The sequence below is a fragment of the Protopterus annectens genome, chromosome 17.part0, assembly GCF_019279795.1.
Source record: "Protopterus annectens isolate FY-2018-M chromosome 17.part0, PAN1.0, whole genome shotgun sequence".
NCBI lineage: Eukaryota > Metazoa > Chordata > Ceratodontiformes > Protopteridae > Protopterus > Protopterus annectens.
The window spans coordinates 455,494,240-455,512,343 of NC_056751.1; the positions used below are offsets into that span (position 1 = coordinate 455,494,240).

At 36.6% G+C, this 18,104-nt stretch overlaps 1 long non-coding RNA gene across 1 annotated transcript in view; it reads right to left on the reverse strand.

Moving 5' to 3' along the window:
- Positions 1 to 18,104, reverse strand: part of LOC122791303 — a 969,057-nt gene that overhangs the window by 561,096 nt on the left and 389,857 nt on the right. The window lies entirely within an intron of this gene.

The following is an 18,104-nucleotide window of genomic DNA, read 5'->3' on the forward strand; positions in this document are numbered from 1 at the left end:
TGACCAGGTCTAGGATATTGGAGCCCCTGGTGGGACTATGGATAAGTTAATCCGGGGCATTGGAATTTATGAATTCCAAGAACCATTGGGCAAAGATGTTGATACACAAGTAGTTTTCCTAGATGACTTCAAAACTGAAATCAGTATTTACAAGAGGGGGTTACCCACCCAGTTTTGTTCAATTCATTATGGGGGAATTGATTACCAAATGAGAACAATTAGTATTTGCTCCTATTTTAGGGAGAGGAGCATTGGGTTTAAGAAGAGACAATGCCCCTAGCAATAAAGTTGGTTTCAGTAGGGCCATAGTCCTTACAACTTGGATGCCAGGGACATCAACATTGTTATCAAAAGGAAATATAATGTCTTTAAAACAGGGGGTGAACAATTCAACATTTAAACCCCCCTTTTTGTGTTTAGAAAAGATATTTCCTTTATTTATTTGACATTTGTTTACCAGGAAAGTCCAACTGGGTACAAACCCATTTTCAGCAGAGGGCCAGGGAGAAAAGATCCACAGCACACATTAAATAGAATTAAAAAAATGAATAATGGTTACAAATATTAAGGCAATATCAAAGTAGTACAATATATTAATCTAATAAAAGAAAATAATCAAAATATAAAAAAGCAATAAAAGTGACCATACATTATATACAAGATAGAACAAAGTTCATAATATGCATGTTACTTAATGATACATGAAAAAATATATAACAGAATAAGTAATAAGTCATAAAAGCCATATACTATTTCAGGCAGGAGAAGTAGATAGTAAATTTCAGTCAAATTCTGGGATAAAGGTCAGTGTAACAATATAAAAAAGGATATTAGAATGTTAAGGAATTAAAGAGAAGTGAGGCTAGAAAGAAGGTAAAGTAGGAAGGGAAGTAGGATACATTAAGAGAAAGTCCATTAAGAGCAGGGAAGAAGGGAAAAGAAAAGAGTACTTAAATGGCAAGGAGCATGGGCCGATCCAATTAAAACTTTCAAACTTTCAAAGGGTAAATTTGGGGCAAGAACCTGGGTGGGTTAAAAATGTGTCAAGTGCAAATACATATATGAGGGGTCAATGTTTGACATAGCAGGTCATGGGAAAGTTTTCCTAAAGTAGAATTACTACTGCTATAGTTCCAGGGTTGTGTATCTAGCCCAATGTCAATACTGCCTGAGGTTCTATGTAGGAAAAATGGAAAAAATCCTTACAAATGTGAATTTACCAAATGGAAAAAATCCTTACAAATGTGAATTTACCAGCATTTATATGAGATGGGAAAAATAATTCAAACGACTTTGTACAGACATATTAAGGACAATGTTACCCATCATTTCAAGTTTTAAATATTGGACAGCATTGAGGACATTACCCAGGGGTCCCATGGAAAGATGTGTTTAAATAGAAGGAGCTGAGATTTGCAGTTAAACAAAGATTCCACCTATGTTAAATAGTTTTAATGACATGATGTCTATAGGTTTTGTATTGTTCCTCAAGTCTTCCCAATATTTAAGTTTTTTATCCAATTGCTTTTATGATCAACAGAATGTTTGACAATGGGTTTTATTGAAGTGTTATTTATGAATTTTATGCAACTTGATTGCACTTCTGAATATTTATAATGAGCATCTTGCGTTTAAGATTTTTATGCTTTTTAATGGTTTCAAAGTTGATGTTTTACCTGCCTTCATCTTCAGCACTGTTTAAACACAGGTCACTTTAAGAACCTCTACAGTATGAATTTTTTACTTCAATTGATTTAAATTAACCATGTTGCTGCTTTGCTATTCAATGGGATGTTTCCTAAGACTACTTGCACTAGTATTTATTCAGTGAGTGAACTACCATATGTATTCATTCAGATGAAGTCCAGTTTGGATGAAAGCACTAAATCTTTTTTTAACAGGGTTCATTTGGAGAAGGCATAGTATTACTGCCTCATTTTTTGCCATTTTCCTTCTAGTTCTTTGCTTGGTTTAAACAATGATATTTTCCAATAACCAATGGATTTTTAACTCTCTACTTTTTTAACGTGAGGAAGACACCACTGCACTTATTAATAACCTGATACCACACTTCCTTGTCTCTTGCAATAATTACCATAATGACAGATATACAAAAACTGATCCATCTTCAATAAAAAGATGACTAAAGCCATCAGGTGTTAGGCAGCTTAACATTTGAAACCTTCACAGCATACTAAACCCCTCCTTTACCCATAACTTTGTGACAGACAAGTAGAACGTGTGCAATCATGTGATTGAAGATAGACCTGACCTTCCAGCCATGTCTTATGGTAATTACATAGATAATAGCTGGTATAAGGAGGTCTCATCCTTGGTATCAGAAAAGAAAAAAAATCCTAAGATCATCTTATTGGAAATTTGTCCTTATGGGAACATACACCTCATTTCTATGGTACAAAACGATGAAGACATAGATTATATCCAGCTTACAGTGTTTGGCACATGTAAGTAACTGGTGCAGAAATATCACCCAAGATTGATCAACAATTAGCACATTCACTTTTGGATCTGGAATATCAGAATTCTGTGGGTTCTAGCCACACATATTGGCACTGCAGTGCATCATAAGGGGGGACGGGCTGTTACACTCGAGCATGTCATCTTTCAGATGACAGTTTAAACTGAGATCTCATCTTCCAGTATTCAAGGTATCTCAGGTGTCAGGAAAATAATTCACAGCATTTTCTGAAAGAGAGTAAGTGAGGTTCCATGGTGCCGTTGGCCAAATTTCCCCTTGATATTAATACCATCTCAGTTCTCCCATGAAAGGAGGACACCTACTAAATGGGACCAACTTAGTCAACAATTGTATTGACCTTTGTTGACTGGAAATGTCCAACTGGACAAAGTATGAATAAAATAAATTATAATGTAGAAAAAGAAAGATTTATAAGACAACCACTACTCTTGTGGAACAACCACTACTCTTGTGGAATGGGTCCTAAGAAGCATACATATCCACATAGTTTTCTAATGAGCATACATATCCACATAGTTTTCTAATGAGCATACATATATCCACGTAGTTTTCTAATGAGCATACATATCCACGTAGTTTTCTAATGAGCATACATATCCACGTAGTTTTGTAATGAGAATATATATCCACGTAGTTTTGTAATGAGCATACATATCCACGTAGTTTTGTAAAGAGAATACATATCCACGTAGTTTTGTAATGAGCATACATATCCACATAGTTTTGTAATGAGCATACATATATCCACGTAGTTTTCTAATGAGCATACATATCCACATAGTTTTCTAATGAGCATACATATATCCACGTAGTTTTCTAATGAGCATACATATCCACGTAGTTTTCTAATGAGCATACATATCCACGTAGTTTTGTAATGAGAATACATATCCACATAGTTTTGTAATGAGCATACATATCCACGTAGTTTTGTAAAGAGAATACATATCCACATAGTTTTGTAATGAGCATACATATCCATGTAGTTTTGTAAGTTTTCTGCAGAAGTGAGAATCTGGACTATCCTCGAGGCATGGACAGGGCCTCTGACCATCAGTGGAAGTGGAGATATCAATTGATTATATGGAGAGAGAGAGGGAAGGAGTAGAGATAGTGTGTGTGTGAGTGAGTTGACATTCAGAAGTAACTGATCATTGTCATTGGACAATAGGGTGCAAAAGGTCTAAAGGAGGAGAGACTCAGCAGACAAGTGCTAAAAAAGAAGAATCACTCTGGACTTGTGCTGCTTGGCTTTCTGAGAAAGTTTAGAATTAGAGAAATGGTTGGATATGCACCTCTCAGCCTCTTATACAAAAGCCCCAAATCAGGAACATATTTTAATCACTGCTCTTATGAAATATTTGCAATATTAATAAGTTTTGCATTTGCATGCCTTTTGCAAAAGATATGGCATCGAAAACTTCAAATGTTGGTCATTGTTTAGTGACTTCAATAATCAATGACTTGTAAATAAACCAGACTTTTATGAGCAAATTACCAAAAATGAGACAAAAATCTAGACAGTTGAGAAGAATACGCAAATGCCTAGTGGCATCTAATGGGCATTTCCATAAGCTAGATTAAGAAAAAAGTTACTGCACATGTCATTGGTCAGGGCTTCCCCCAATGACAGAATTTCTGCAGTACTGATGGACTGCAGGACCACTTGCTTGCCATTAAAAGGCAACAATTGAGTTATGCCACCAGTGTGTTGGATCTCCTGGTGATTCCGCTAGTATTAAGAATGTGGTTGGTCACCAAATTGCATTCCTATTTCCTCACTGCCTTTGACAAATAGGGAAGGAGTGTATTCCACTTTTCTTGCTGGTACATTAATCCATCTTTTGTGATAGCAAGTCCTAAAAAGGCTGGAGATGGAAAAAAGACTGTCCTCATCTTTAGTACTTTGTTGCAAGAACTGACCTGCAGCTGTGGTTGTGCATATTGTACATTCTAACCTAGATAATGCACCCCTCCCTAGGGTTAAAGAATTTGAAGTGGTAACCATTACAGGGTAAAGGACCCAAAGAAGGATTGCCCACATTTGTTTGAGTTTTGCAGTCTTATGCAAATTCTTAGTTCTATAATCATAATCAAATGGAGGTAGCCCAGACCTGTGAGTATAGCCCTCGGCCTAATTAGGTCCGAAGGAATGAAACAAAATACTAGGGTGTATTCACAAAGGGAAAGTAAACCATATTAGGTTAATGTCCTAGTCTTTTTGGAATTAAGAGTAGCATTTTAGTACCAGTAAAATAGACAGGACTAGTACACCCAGGGAAAATGCTCAGTAGAGGTTGGAAACACACTAGAGAGCAGTATCTCTCAGCCACATCAGTCAGCGAGCATCCCGTTGAACCCCAAAAAAATATATAGTAGACAGTCCAAATAACCGGTAGACAGAAGTTAATTTTACAGTCCTTTACTGTTGCATCCAAACACTACTTAGTGTTACAGTTATGTGGAAGTGGATTTGAGGCTCTGAAATACCTTATGTGCAGTCTTCGATAGAGATGATGCTGTGAGAGTGGATCATCCCCTGTCTGCCTCATCCACTCTAACATTCCACAAATAGTGGGCAATCAGAGAATAGAGGTAAGGGTATCCTAGTAGTTGACATCTCGAGCTTAAGACTCTCACCTGGAGCTTAAGACTCTAAAGGTGAGACAATGCGCCTACCTGTCATTCTTCAGAGGTGACATGTCTGAAGAGGATGAAGCAGCACAGTGATGTCTGAATATCATTAAGAAACATGCACAGTGCATTCAGATGCCAGATCCTCCACCCTGTTGCTCAAAATGCAGCAAAGTGAGCGCTTCATATAAGGGAATACTACTGGGAGAAGTTCCAAGTGGGAAAATTAATAACTGCCATCAATGTAGACATTTCTGAAAGTGCCAACATAGTCCTCAGCATTAAGAATAATGGTACAGACTACCAAGAGGACAGTATTTTTTGCATTTGCATTATCAGTAAAGGGACTGAGACCAAGCTTGACACCTAAAGGATGATCCAACCAACAATGGGACTGACAACCCAATCATCAGAGGCAAGCATGGCATTCACGGCCATTATCAACTCAGACAGCACCATTAGCAGCAAGGCTATCTGGCATATTTAGTACAAGTGGCAGTAAGGCCACAGTCAATGCTGCCAATGACTAAGTGCTAACACTGGTATTGTCGCAGTGACAGAGGACAGCCTACTCAGGACTAGGCCTCAAAATGAATGGACTAGTAAAGAAAACTGGGAAAAGCAGAATAAAAAGGAATGGAAAAAAAAAAACATCTACTAGTGTGTGACAGAGTAGAAGATATTTTTTGATTAAACCCCATAAATGTATCCACAAGCTTCTAATAATACATCTCTGGAGATAGGATGGGGCAGAATAATAGCAAACTGAAGTTGGTCTCAAGGCCATTACTTTTGATATTTATCAGTCAATGAAGTCAAGCATTTGATTAAATCAAGTTGAAAGCAGGTTTGTCAGACACCATTCAAAGTGTTAGAAAACACACAATATGATGTTTCTGCTTTCTGTTGAGGATTTATACAGAAATATCTGTATTTCTCAGAATTCTGCCTTCATGCTCTTCCTCTTTTGAGGCTGGTGATAATTAGCAAGTTGGTAATAATGTCAAGCTCTAGTCCTCATGTAGAACTTACCATTCCTGCTGTGACGCTGCCCTCAAGATATATAATCATGAAGTTTCTATTAGTGTTGAAGGTTAAGTCCACCAGGAATCTTTGGTATTAATCAAAAGTTTAATTTCAAATATGTCTTCAGTCCGTTATGACATTAGGAGTAAATGACTGCCAATTTCAATATCTATATATATTGTGTTCTACACCTAAGCAATTTACACACTCAGAATGCTTATCCTGTGAAGGAATCTTAGTGGCATATTTGCAATTCTTAAATACATGCTCCTTCTTAGCGAATAATGAGACTCTTTTGCATTGTACTCATTTTCTTTTACAAATCACATTTATTGAAAAGACATGAAATTGTAAATAACTGCATTTCTCACTGAAATAAAGTACTGCAGTTTGCAAAAAAGAACCTATTCCTTGTCTCATAAATGTATGCTGTTTCGGAAAGTGTAATGCTTAAAGGAATTAGTTGTTACGTCATATGGCAATGCCTTCTTTGAACATAAAGCTTCTTAATCTTACTTCTTCCCCCTCTTAATGTTGTAAATGTAGAAATAAAAAAAGCAACGTGCAAAATCTGAATCAAACCAACAACCAATAGAAAGCATACTTGGGGTTTACATAAATCAGAAGAACATTTTAATTCAAGTAAGAAAATGAGGCATTTAAGGTTATTAGCTAGCTTCAGTGCCATTTTGTGAGTCCGATAACTGGCCACAACAATGCTTCCTTGAGCAATCCAGCAAAGCAATTACAATAACCATGGCTAAATTACCCAGTACCTGAACAGTTTAAATACATTTAAACAACATCATTCACCTGCTAACAGGTACTTCTCCTTCACAATTCAACACAAGGGACCCTGTACCAATAAGCCAAGAACCACCACCAGTAATCTAAAACCTACCTGCAATCTAGAACACCTACAGGTCGTCTCAGACGTAGTACTTGCCTTAGCAAGTTCATGCCAAAATGTGTTTGCTTACCCAACTACACTTGTCTAAACCTCCTAAGCCCCTCCCTACCCTTATCTCATTTCCTCCTAATCCTTCCTACCTCCACTTAACCCTTTCACTCTTCAACTCACCTAACACCCACTAATATCTATCTAAACCCTCATGAAGTTGGCCCGGAACAACTTGGTTTGTTGCCAAACTTCATTTATTTCTCAATGGTCATGATTCAGAGATGATCTACTTGTAATTCACATATATAATATCATCTGTCATCATTTCCTGCTGATTAAACACACTGTTCAAACTCAGCCTCACTATAGGCTATGTACCCATAGAGTGGTGCACAGCAACAGTTATGCTGCTCCACAAAGGTGGAGCCACAAGGGACCCCAGGAACTATCGCCCTATAAGCCTGACTAGCCTGGTCTGGAAGGCTATGGAGCACATCATCATGGAACTCATTAACAGAGACATTGGGAACATCCAAACATTGGTCCCTACCCAGTTTGGCTTTGTTAAGGGCAGATCATGCCTCCTAAACCTAGTGGACTTCTTTGAGACAGTTACCAAGGCTTTAGACAAGGAAAATGAGGTCCACACAGCCTACCTAGATGTCGCAAATGCTTTCGACACCATTCCCCATTCTGGTATTATAGACAAACTCACCAGTCTGAACAAAAACCCCTATGTCATGAGATGGGCTGCCAATTGGCTCATGGATAGAACCAACATGGTGAGAGTTGCAGGCTCTAGGTCCTACTCTAAACCGGTTACAAGTGGCATCCCCCAGGGCTCAGTCCTGGGACCCCTCCTGTTTGGTATATACTTCTCAGAGATACAGGCAAGCACAGGGGGACTATGGCTGACCAAGTTCACAGATGACTGCAAACTGGGGGCCATAATTGACTCTCCAGCTGATACAGACATCCTCCAGAAGAGTCTCACTGAGACAGATACCTGGTGTCAAAATCATGGGCTCAAGCTAAATGCCAAAAAGTGCATAGTCATCCCCTTTGGAAAAAACAAAGTATCCACAAACTACCACAAACGTGGTAGTCCCCTAAATACAGAAAATGTAATAAGGGATCTGGGGACCCAAGTAGATAGTAATCTCTCCTTTGATAATCATATTGCCAAGGTGGTTAGAAAATTCTTCTATGTGGCCCACCTAATCAAAAAAGGGTTCACATCTAGAACAAAAGAGGTTATTTTGCCCCTCTACTAATCACTCATCAGACCCATCATAGAGTACAATGCCCATTTGAGATGTACCTTACAAGACACCTGCAACATCTGGTAAGACCACAGAGGTACCTCACCAAGAGGATTTCTGGCCTCAAACAGATGCACTATGCAGCCCGACTGAAGAAATTCCAGCTGTACTGGGTTGCATACTGCTTACTCAGAGGTGATCTCTGCCTGACATACAAGGCCATGTCCAACCCAGAATTAAGGGACATGCTCCACCTAAAAAAAAACAAAAAAAACAAATCCCCGAGAGCCACACGCTCTAGGGATCTAAAACTCACCACAATGATAAATAGGACGTGCTGGAGGAATAGATTCCTGTCCCAGAGACTCCCCATGCTTTGGAACAGGATTCCAATCTACATTAGGCAGAGCCCCTCACTAACACTCTTCAGGAGAAACCTTGATGAGTGGATGGGAAACAGAAAATTTACCCCGGGGATCACTGCAGTGACTCTGCTGGACAGAGGCACAGGGAACTAATGGCTCTGCTGGACAGATGCACAGTGAACTCATCTAAGGGGGCGGCGAAAGACAACACATTCTGGCTAGTCTTGCAAGATGCCCTCGGGCAGATAATCTAGTACTTACCTATGAACCTATTAAGTCACCATTATGTTTCTTGGACCTCACTCCAACTCACCAGAACCACAAAACTGGCAATTATTTTGTTAATTAAAAAAAAGAAACAATGGTAATGAGGCAAATATAGCAACTTGTCTTTCACTTACTATTGGTCTGCATTCTGTTCATTCTTTATTTTTTCTACAGTCCTAACTTTTTAATGGGCAAGTCTTATGTAGCGCTCACCTCCTTTTTCTCATTGGTTGCTTACATTACCGTCTGTGTCAGATACATGCCACAAACATAAAAACGGTGCCTTAATTGTAAAATCAGAATTTAAGGGACCACTTACTCTCTCTTTCTCTCTCTCTTTATATAGATATACACACATATAGATATATATATATATATATATATATATATATATATATATATATGGGTCTACTTCATATGGTCGACATTCATATGGTCGAAACTCATTTGGTTGACAACCAGTACTCAAGGCATTTAACAGGGATTTTGCCACCTCCCCAAAGTTGTGTGACCCTGGAGTTGATATTTATAGATAGGGGAGGGTGTGGGGGGCACAGACCACCACTAATATTTGTTTAAAGTCCTTTAAAACATGAAAATACAACAAAAACTCAACATTTTAACAGATATAGGTGGGGGGCTTCCCCCCCCCCACACTCCCCATTGTGGGGAGCTATGCCCCCGACAACCCCCCTAACTATATATATCAACTCCAGGGTTGCACAACTTTGGGGTGGGGAGCAAATCCCTGTTAAGTGTCTTGAGTACTGGTTGTCGACCAAATGATACGTCGACCAACTGAGTTTCGACCATATGAAATGTCGATCATATGAGTTTAGACCATATGAGCTGTCAACCATACGAAGTAGACCTATATAGATATATATATATATATATATATATATATATATATATATATATATATATATTGCAATTAAGAAAGCTGATTTCAAAATTCCCTAGTGAAACATATGAAATGTAATGGCTTTAGAAAATAACACTTTTGTGCTTGTGTGAGTTAATCAACTTAGTTTTAGTGACTGGCTGTAATAAAGTTTTCGAAGTTCATGAGATAAAATGGTAGATTATGCTTAGAGCAGATCATATTCGTGCATTCAATGAAACGATAAACGTAAAAAGTTTACTCAAATACAGAAATGCTTATGGTATTTTATAAATTAATAAATTTATTTATTTAGGAGTAATTACACATAGGGTTTGACATTGTTCAATATTATGGGATATGCTTTGGTTTGATTATTTTAGTCCCCGTGGACTATGGTGTTTGCATTTGAAATTGTGATATGTCGTGAGAGTAGGGAACAGGTTGAGGAGATCCTGGAGAGGTGGAGATATGCTCTAGAGAGGAGAGGAATGAAGGTCAGCCGGACTAAGATGGAATATATGTGTGTGAATGAAAGGGAGGACAGAGGAATGGTGAGGATGCAGGGAGTAGAGTTGGCGAAGGTGGATGAGTTTAAATACTTGGGGTCAACAGTTCAGAGTAATGGCGAGTGTGGAATAGAGGTGAAGAAGAGTGTACAGGCAGGGTGGAGTGGGTGGAGAAGACTGTCAGGAATGATTTGTGACAGACGAGTACCAGTAAGAGTGAAATGGAAGGCCTACAAGAGGGTAGTGAGACCAGCTATGTTATATGGGTTGGAGACAGTGGCAGTGACAAAGAGGCAGGAGTCAGAGCTGGATGTGTCAGAGTTAAAGATGTTAAGATTTGCACTGGATGTGACAAGGATAGACAGGATTAGGAATAAGTATATTAGAGGGTCAGCCCAGGTTAGACAGTTTGGAGACAAAGCCAGAGAGGCAAGATTACATTGATTTGGACATGTGCTAAGGAGGGATGCAGAGTATATTAGGAAAAAGATGCTAAGGATGAAGCTGCCAGGTAAGAGGAAAAGAGGAAGGCCTAAGATAAGGTATATGGATGCGGTGAGAGAGGACAAGCAGGTGGTTGGTGTGACAGAGCAAGATGCAGAGGACAGGAAGAAATGGAAACAGGTGATCTGCTGTGGTGACCTCTAACCGGTAAAAGCCGAAAGAAGAAGAAGAAGATTTTATAAAATAACATATGTATTTTATGAAAGGAAATGATCACAGGAAATTACATTTTAGATAGGATTCTTTTATTATTATAACATTCTTTTCTATTGGGTGATTTGTTTTCATGGTGGGAATTTTAAGTACATATATTTGATGTGGTAAATTTGTTATTGATTATAAAGAAGTCCCATTGTTAAATAAAAAGGAACAAAAGTGCTTAACTCACTCAGTTATTTTCTGTCTTGAGGATCACACTTCAGTTTCAGTACTGTTTCGACCAGGTTCAGTTTGTATTTTGTCATTCTACCTTGGGTTCAGGTATTTTTCATAGTCATGTTTTAAATATATAGGTGTGTATATAGGTGTGTATATATATATATATAGGTGTGTATACATATATATATATATATATATATATATATATATACATATATATATATATATATGTATGTATATATATATATCTATATATATATATATATGTATATATATATATAGTTCGACTTGAAATCATCGAATTACCGTTTCATCGAATTGCAAAACATAGACACCAAATCGTCGAAAACTCATTTAATCGAAAACTCATATCTTCGAATCTCAAATCATCGAAAACTATAAAGCAACTACAAATAACATTCCACAAAGTATTTACTATGTTTATGCAGGGGGGCAAGCCCCCCTGCACCCCCCATGTGGGTCCTCCGCCCCCCACACCCCCTATAAATAAATATACCAACTCCAAGGTTGCACTGCAGTGGAGGAAAGAGGTTATTTCCTAATCCCACTGTAGTGCGACCTTGGAGTTGGTATATTTTATTATGGGGGGTGTGGAGGGTGCAGGGGGGCTTGCCCCCCTGCATAAACATGGTAAACAGTGTCTGGGATGTTATTTGTTGTTGCTTTATAGTTTCGATGATTTGAGATTCGATGATATGAGTTTTCGATGAAATGAATTTTCGATTTGGTCTCGATTTTCAATTCGATGAAATGGTAATTCGATGATTTCAAGTGGAACCATATATATATATATATATATATATATACACACACATACACTCATATATGCATAATCTGGAAAGTATAACTGAAACAAGTAGACAGTGACTGAGAGAATAAAGAAAATTAATGTAGATTAATTTGGAGAAGTTTGTCTTTTTAAGTTTGTGCCAATAAAGATAGTTAAAGCAGGATGTTGTCCCAAATACTTTGACCACAGGCATAGGGGTGCCACATCAGATATCCTCCAAACAGCAAGTAGAAATCAAACATATGCAAATACTTGGTGAGACTGAATGTGTAACTTCATTTACAGAACAGTGTGCACATATGGTACTGGTTTTCAAAAAGAATGAGAAAGTGAGAATATGTTTATTATAGTGTCATGAATGGGAAGGTTCAATTTAACCTACTTTTGAAGATACTGCAACTAAGAAAGATGGTTCCAGATAGTTCTCTGCAGCAAACACTTAAAATGAGTCTGGCAAATACCTCCATGGAGGCTGTCAAAAGCAAACAACCTATATTTCTCTGACTGGAAGGTCTTGCTTGAATATACAATTTCGTACCACTTTAGCAAAGAAAAGTATCTGCAACATACGAGATGTGAAGAAGATGGTGGTGGTCACATGACTATTGTGCTCATGCTTAGTTTTGATAGAGTCACAATCGAATACTGAAATCTGCGCTCCAAACAGTCACAGGCTGAAGTCTGAAACTAAATACAGACAATAGAAGTTTTGGTAAGCATGAAATCTAATATTACATTCCATACACAAGTGAATGCGAAATCAAACCAAATTCAAGCAGGGTCAGTGCCACAGCTGAGCTGAAAGGTCCAGCATGTGTAACTCAACTATATCAGATACTAAGTAGGACAACATTCTCCAGCAAGTTTATATCATTCATGTCTGCCGTGGCACATCCAAGGATAAATATACTTTAGAAAGATGAATGTTGGTCATGGGAAAAAGTTCAACAAGTTAAACAAATGCTGATGTCTGCTCCACGGCACACCTAATATGATGTCATCAAACCACAGACATCAGTGTCGCCTTTAACACTTATGGTAGCAGCTGCTGCTTTATTTCACATGAATGGATAGTGTTAAGCTTATTGCTGCAGAATGCAAAAGGATGCAAACCTACGATATTTACAAATAAAGAAATATTGCCTTATGTGTGCTTAGGCATGTTAAGTTATCACTATAAATATTGCAACTAAGTTGACCACAAGCAACTCCTTTTAGGTTTCAAACTTTGTATCTTTCAGAAAATGCAGGTAAACACACATCCTGTTATTCTATTAACTTTCTAAGTTTATAACAGGATATCAGGACATATTACCAATGGACAGCAGGAAGAAACAAATCCTTTACTCTGATGCTGTCATTTTCTGGTCAGTACTGGCAGATTTGGCTGCCTATCATGAGACCTGACCTTAACAAGTTAGGTGCGGGAGGTGGTGGTTGTTTAACATTTGCTAAAGTTAGGCATTGTGCCACTCTAGAGCTTAACCTGTGTTTTTCTGAATATCAAAGAGTAACCACTGGATTACATGCCCTACATCTTTCTTCTAAAGAAGCTTCTTAGCTGTATTGTGAAGGAAAAGGGAAAGACTGAATTAAATATTAGTCAATGTATACCTTTTAAAGTAAAATTTATGGAATTAGAGAGATAGTATAAACAAGAATTAAAGTAGATTAAGAGCTTAATGAGAATATTGAATGGTCTGCTTTTTTTCTTAGAATGACACAGAGGAACTATTAGGGAAATGAGACAGATTCATATCTCAGAATTGCTGAGTGCTGCATTAGAAAGCTAGAATATATTAATGAAATGTGTTATGGTTTGGTCAAAATATAAAGGCTAAACTTTTAAGTAAACTGCAGAGAACTTATGTTAAGGTTTCCATTTGCTTTGTAGAAGTTAATCTTTGAAATGAGTGTCACAAATGCAAATTTTTAAAATAAAAAAAGATTGATGTTTCAAAAGTAAACCGAGAGTCAAAATTATATTATATGCATTTTCTGAACTGTATATGCATAATTAGCATGCCGAGTCTACTTTAGTTAGTCAAAACCCTCTGTATTGACCTTCAAGTGAACTGTCTTCCATGTCATAGGTGCCACTAAAAGACTTTCATGGAGTATATGAAGACATTTCAGAAAGCTTATCTTAAGTATGTCAGAGTCACGGCCTTGAAAGATGGTCACTATTGCATCAGTTTCATAAATCTTGAACAACTTCTATTTAGATAGTAAGGCTTTGTTGTAGAAGTTTGGTAAGTGTAGGTTTTTATTAGAAAAAAATAATTCTTAGTAATACCTTAGGGATGCAATATGTGAACATGTCATAGTTGTATACAAAATGCTCCGTCTGCAGCTTTTTTTTTTTTACAGACTGATTTTACACATGGAAGACATAACCTTTTACCCTTTATCTAGCATTTGACATTCCCTTGCAAAGACTAGAATAAATCTATCTTTTCTGCTTCAGTAAGAATGGTTTTCTGGTCTGTTTCAACAAGTATTAAACACATACCCTCTCAACCTCTTAGAACAAGAAATCTGAGCGAAGAGAATAATAACGGGGGGAAGGACAAAAATAGGGGCAGATTTGAAATATTGCACTTGGAAACCTGCTAAAATAACAGGATTTATATTACCATGCATTTTCTGAAGGATATGAAGTCTGAAACTCAAATGTATGTCATTATTTAGTGACTTCAGTCCTCAGTGATGTGCCAGAATGTACATATTTTATGAGGAACAGATTAACAATGAGGCAAATATCTGGATGGACATTTTGCAAAAATCTGTACAGCTGATAGGTATGGTTAAAATGTGATGTTTATATTTTATTTTTATCAGTTAAGCTAGTCAGATGTATCTTTTTAATTCCAATGCTGGCATATTAGAAAATAGTAACAAAGACATTTACATCTATAAGAGAAGTAGGTTAGAAAAGTAGATCAAAATACAGTCATAAAATGTTTCAAAATGAAACACTTGATTGTGCTATATATTTCAACGTGCCTCTGACTATCAAAATACACCGATGATATTAAAGCAGCAAACAACTTGGAGTAAAACAATAATAGTGACAGGTATGCTGAAATGCATATAGATACCATAACTGCATAGTAAAATATTAGTGAGACCTGGCAAAAAGAAATAAGCCCTTAAAAGATTATTTCTCTATAGAAAAATGAGATAATCTTATATCAACTTATCTCTACAAGTATACCAACAACGATTCTACTAACATATTAAAGAGGCACAAGTATATTTGTATGAAAGAGCATCACCCTTCTGAAACAACTAAATGCCCTAGGCTTTACTGAGTGCTATGTTAGTATGGTTTTCCAACATTTTAATATCATCTGGGTCAAGATATCTATTGTAATTTGATTCAATGTAATGTTGCTATTTTAAATTTTTTTTTAACTATTTATGCAGGATGTTTATTAAAATACCTTTTCCCTTAGAGAATACTGTGGTTTTGCACCTCATATTTTGGGGAAGACATAGTTCATGTTTAAGTAAGTAGTCATTTATAGATAGATCAGTATTTCTACCACTGCTTTGTCACAGGTGTTGTAGTGTACTCTCTAAAGGTACAGGCAATGGAAAAAGGGATATTTAATACTCCGCTTTTCTTCAAGTATGTGCAAAAATCACTGTTTTATAATACTATGCGATTCTGTTAATGTCACTATTCTATAGTGTCATTGTGGTGAAGGCTAAGTGTTTTCATGTCTGATGTTTTCCCTGTCAGAAAAGGGAAACCTGGTACTTGATTACTGACTCAGTTAGCAGTGAGAAATTTCTCTCACTCATCCTATCCACATCATGGAGAGTGCCCAGAAAGAATAGGAGAATTTCTCTGATGTCCTGGACAAGATACCCTTACTCAAGAATAATTTGGGGTGCTCCTTAAAATTAGTCCATGCTTTTTTGGACTAATGCAGTTAAACAGAGGCAAATTATTTAAGTAGGAAAAGAAAAGAATGCATATTTTTAGAGAAGTATAGACCCGCTATTCGTTTTTATCAGATTAGTAAGCTTCAGTCAGTATTGCCTTGTGAAATGGTTGATGAACTTAATGAAAATTTTTCTACAGCTTTCCAAATCCAATGTTATTAAAATGCATAGAACTGAAGCACTTTTTCCATAATCAGAATATGATTATAACCATATATCCTTATAGAAAATAAGATGCTACAAAACTATAAAAAAATAATGAAACTATAAAAAATTAATGAAACTAGCCAACTATCCATTATAAATAATATAAAAACGAAATACCGAAACAAGTTATAGTCATTAGTCCAAAAAGTTTAACCAAGCCATTCATATGAAAATATTTCAAAAGGCATCAAAACTAAAAAGAGTACAACATTAGAAACTGAAGTTAAATGTTGTAAAACATCAACAAGAAAATCAGAATAAATTGCAATAGACAGATCAAACTTAAAACCTGTCTACACTTATGTCCGTCATCCATTTTGTGGTAGTAGAACATGCATTACAGCTTTGCAGCTGTTACAGCTTTCTGATGCTGCTCTGCAGGTTGCATTTGTGTTCTAGCATGGTTCATAGTTCTAGAACAAAGGAGATCTGAAAGGTGAATTACATGGAGGTCAGGAGTATGTCTCTGATCATAAACAGCTGAGTATGTGTTTGAAAACCTGAGGCCAAGTAATTCACATCAACACTGTACTCAAGTAGTGAATCTTGGTATCCATTATAAGAAAACATAAAAGGTTATTTATCTGTGATCCAATAAGAACTGTTTCAAGGCAGATGAGAAATCAAGAATATTGTAATGAAAAGCTGGTTTATTGATTAGTGAGGAAATAAAGATCTTAAGTGAAGGCAGGAAAAAAGTTCTACGCTCTGAATGGATTCCAAAATTCAAAATGTATATCAATAAAAACAACACCTATTCTTTACAGACAAATATGCAGTCTAGAAGTTGTAAAACACATTTCTAAGACTAATTACACAAGTTAATCATAATTACGGAAAGAAAGCAATACTTAGCAGGAAGATGTATTTGTAACCTTGACAGTACGCACATTATCTAGTTAGAAGGGAAAAGCCCAAATTTAATGGTGGCAATCTCATTAATTTGAAAACAAGCATGAACTTCTACAGTGTTACAGTGTAAAAGCCTTTAAGATAGCTAAAAGGTTGGTAGGCAAGGACAGACTCCACAGTTCATAGCGGGGTTACCAACTGAAAATAAATCAAAAAACAAACAGCCAATCAATTTAGTGCTGAAAAGATGGAGGACAAAAATGCTAGCTTCCTTTGCCAATCATTAGCCAGCTACTGGACCATGTTGATTCATTCAATTGAAGTTTGACACTCAAGACCTATACATGCCCAGTTAATATTAAAACTGTAGCGCACTTGCAATTATACACAAAGATATACATGACAATGGGAAAAATCCATCCACAAAAATGTCCACATTCAGAAATTATCTCCACAACATGACCTACATTGTTTTCTAAAAGGGGTTGAATTATTTTGAAGAACTGTAAATAGCTACAACCTTAAAATAAGAGTTAATAAGATCAAGACTGGGAAAAAAAATTAAGGTGCAGCTCAAGAGCAAAGTAGACGTAGAGCACACTGAATAATGAGACAGCTTCAACAAGATCGTCATAACTGTCATATTTATTAGGAGTATCAGTAAAGGTTATATTATAAATGATGATACTTTTTACAGGTTGTCACTTCGACAATTTTAAAATCGCTCAAAATACAAAGTATATCCATAACATCATAAGACTTATCATCACGTTTCCATATTATAAGGATATACCAAGCTTTACTGAAATGTCTTCACACAACAAATGGGAAGATGATGAGAAATCTATAAATTTGATCTTGCTCTAATTACATACTCAGCAATTAATATTCCTACTAAAAGTCACTGTCACATAATGCATATTTTAAAACTAACAAACATCCTCCCAATTTTACCCTCCTTAAAGCAAGCGTTGCAGGTACAAGTCTTGGGCTAATGGTATACCCATGTCAACATTATTAGAGAGAGGTTCACAATCCAGCAGTATGAAAG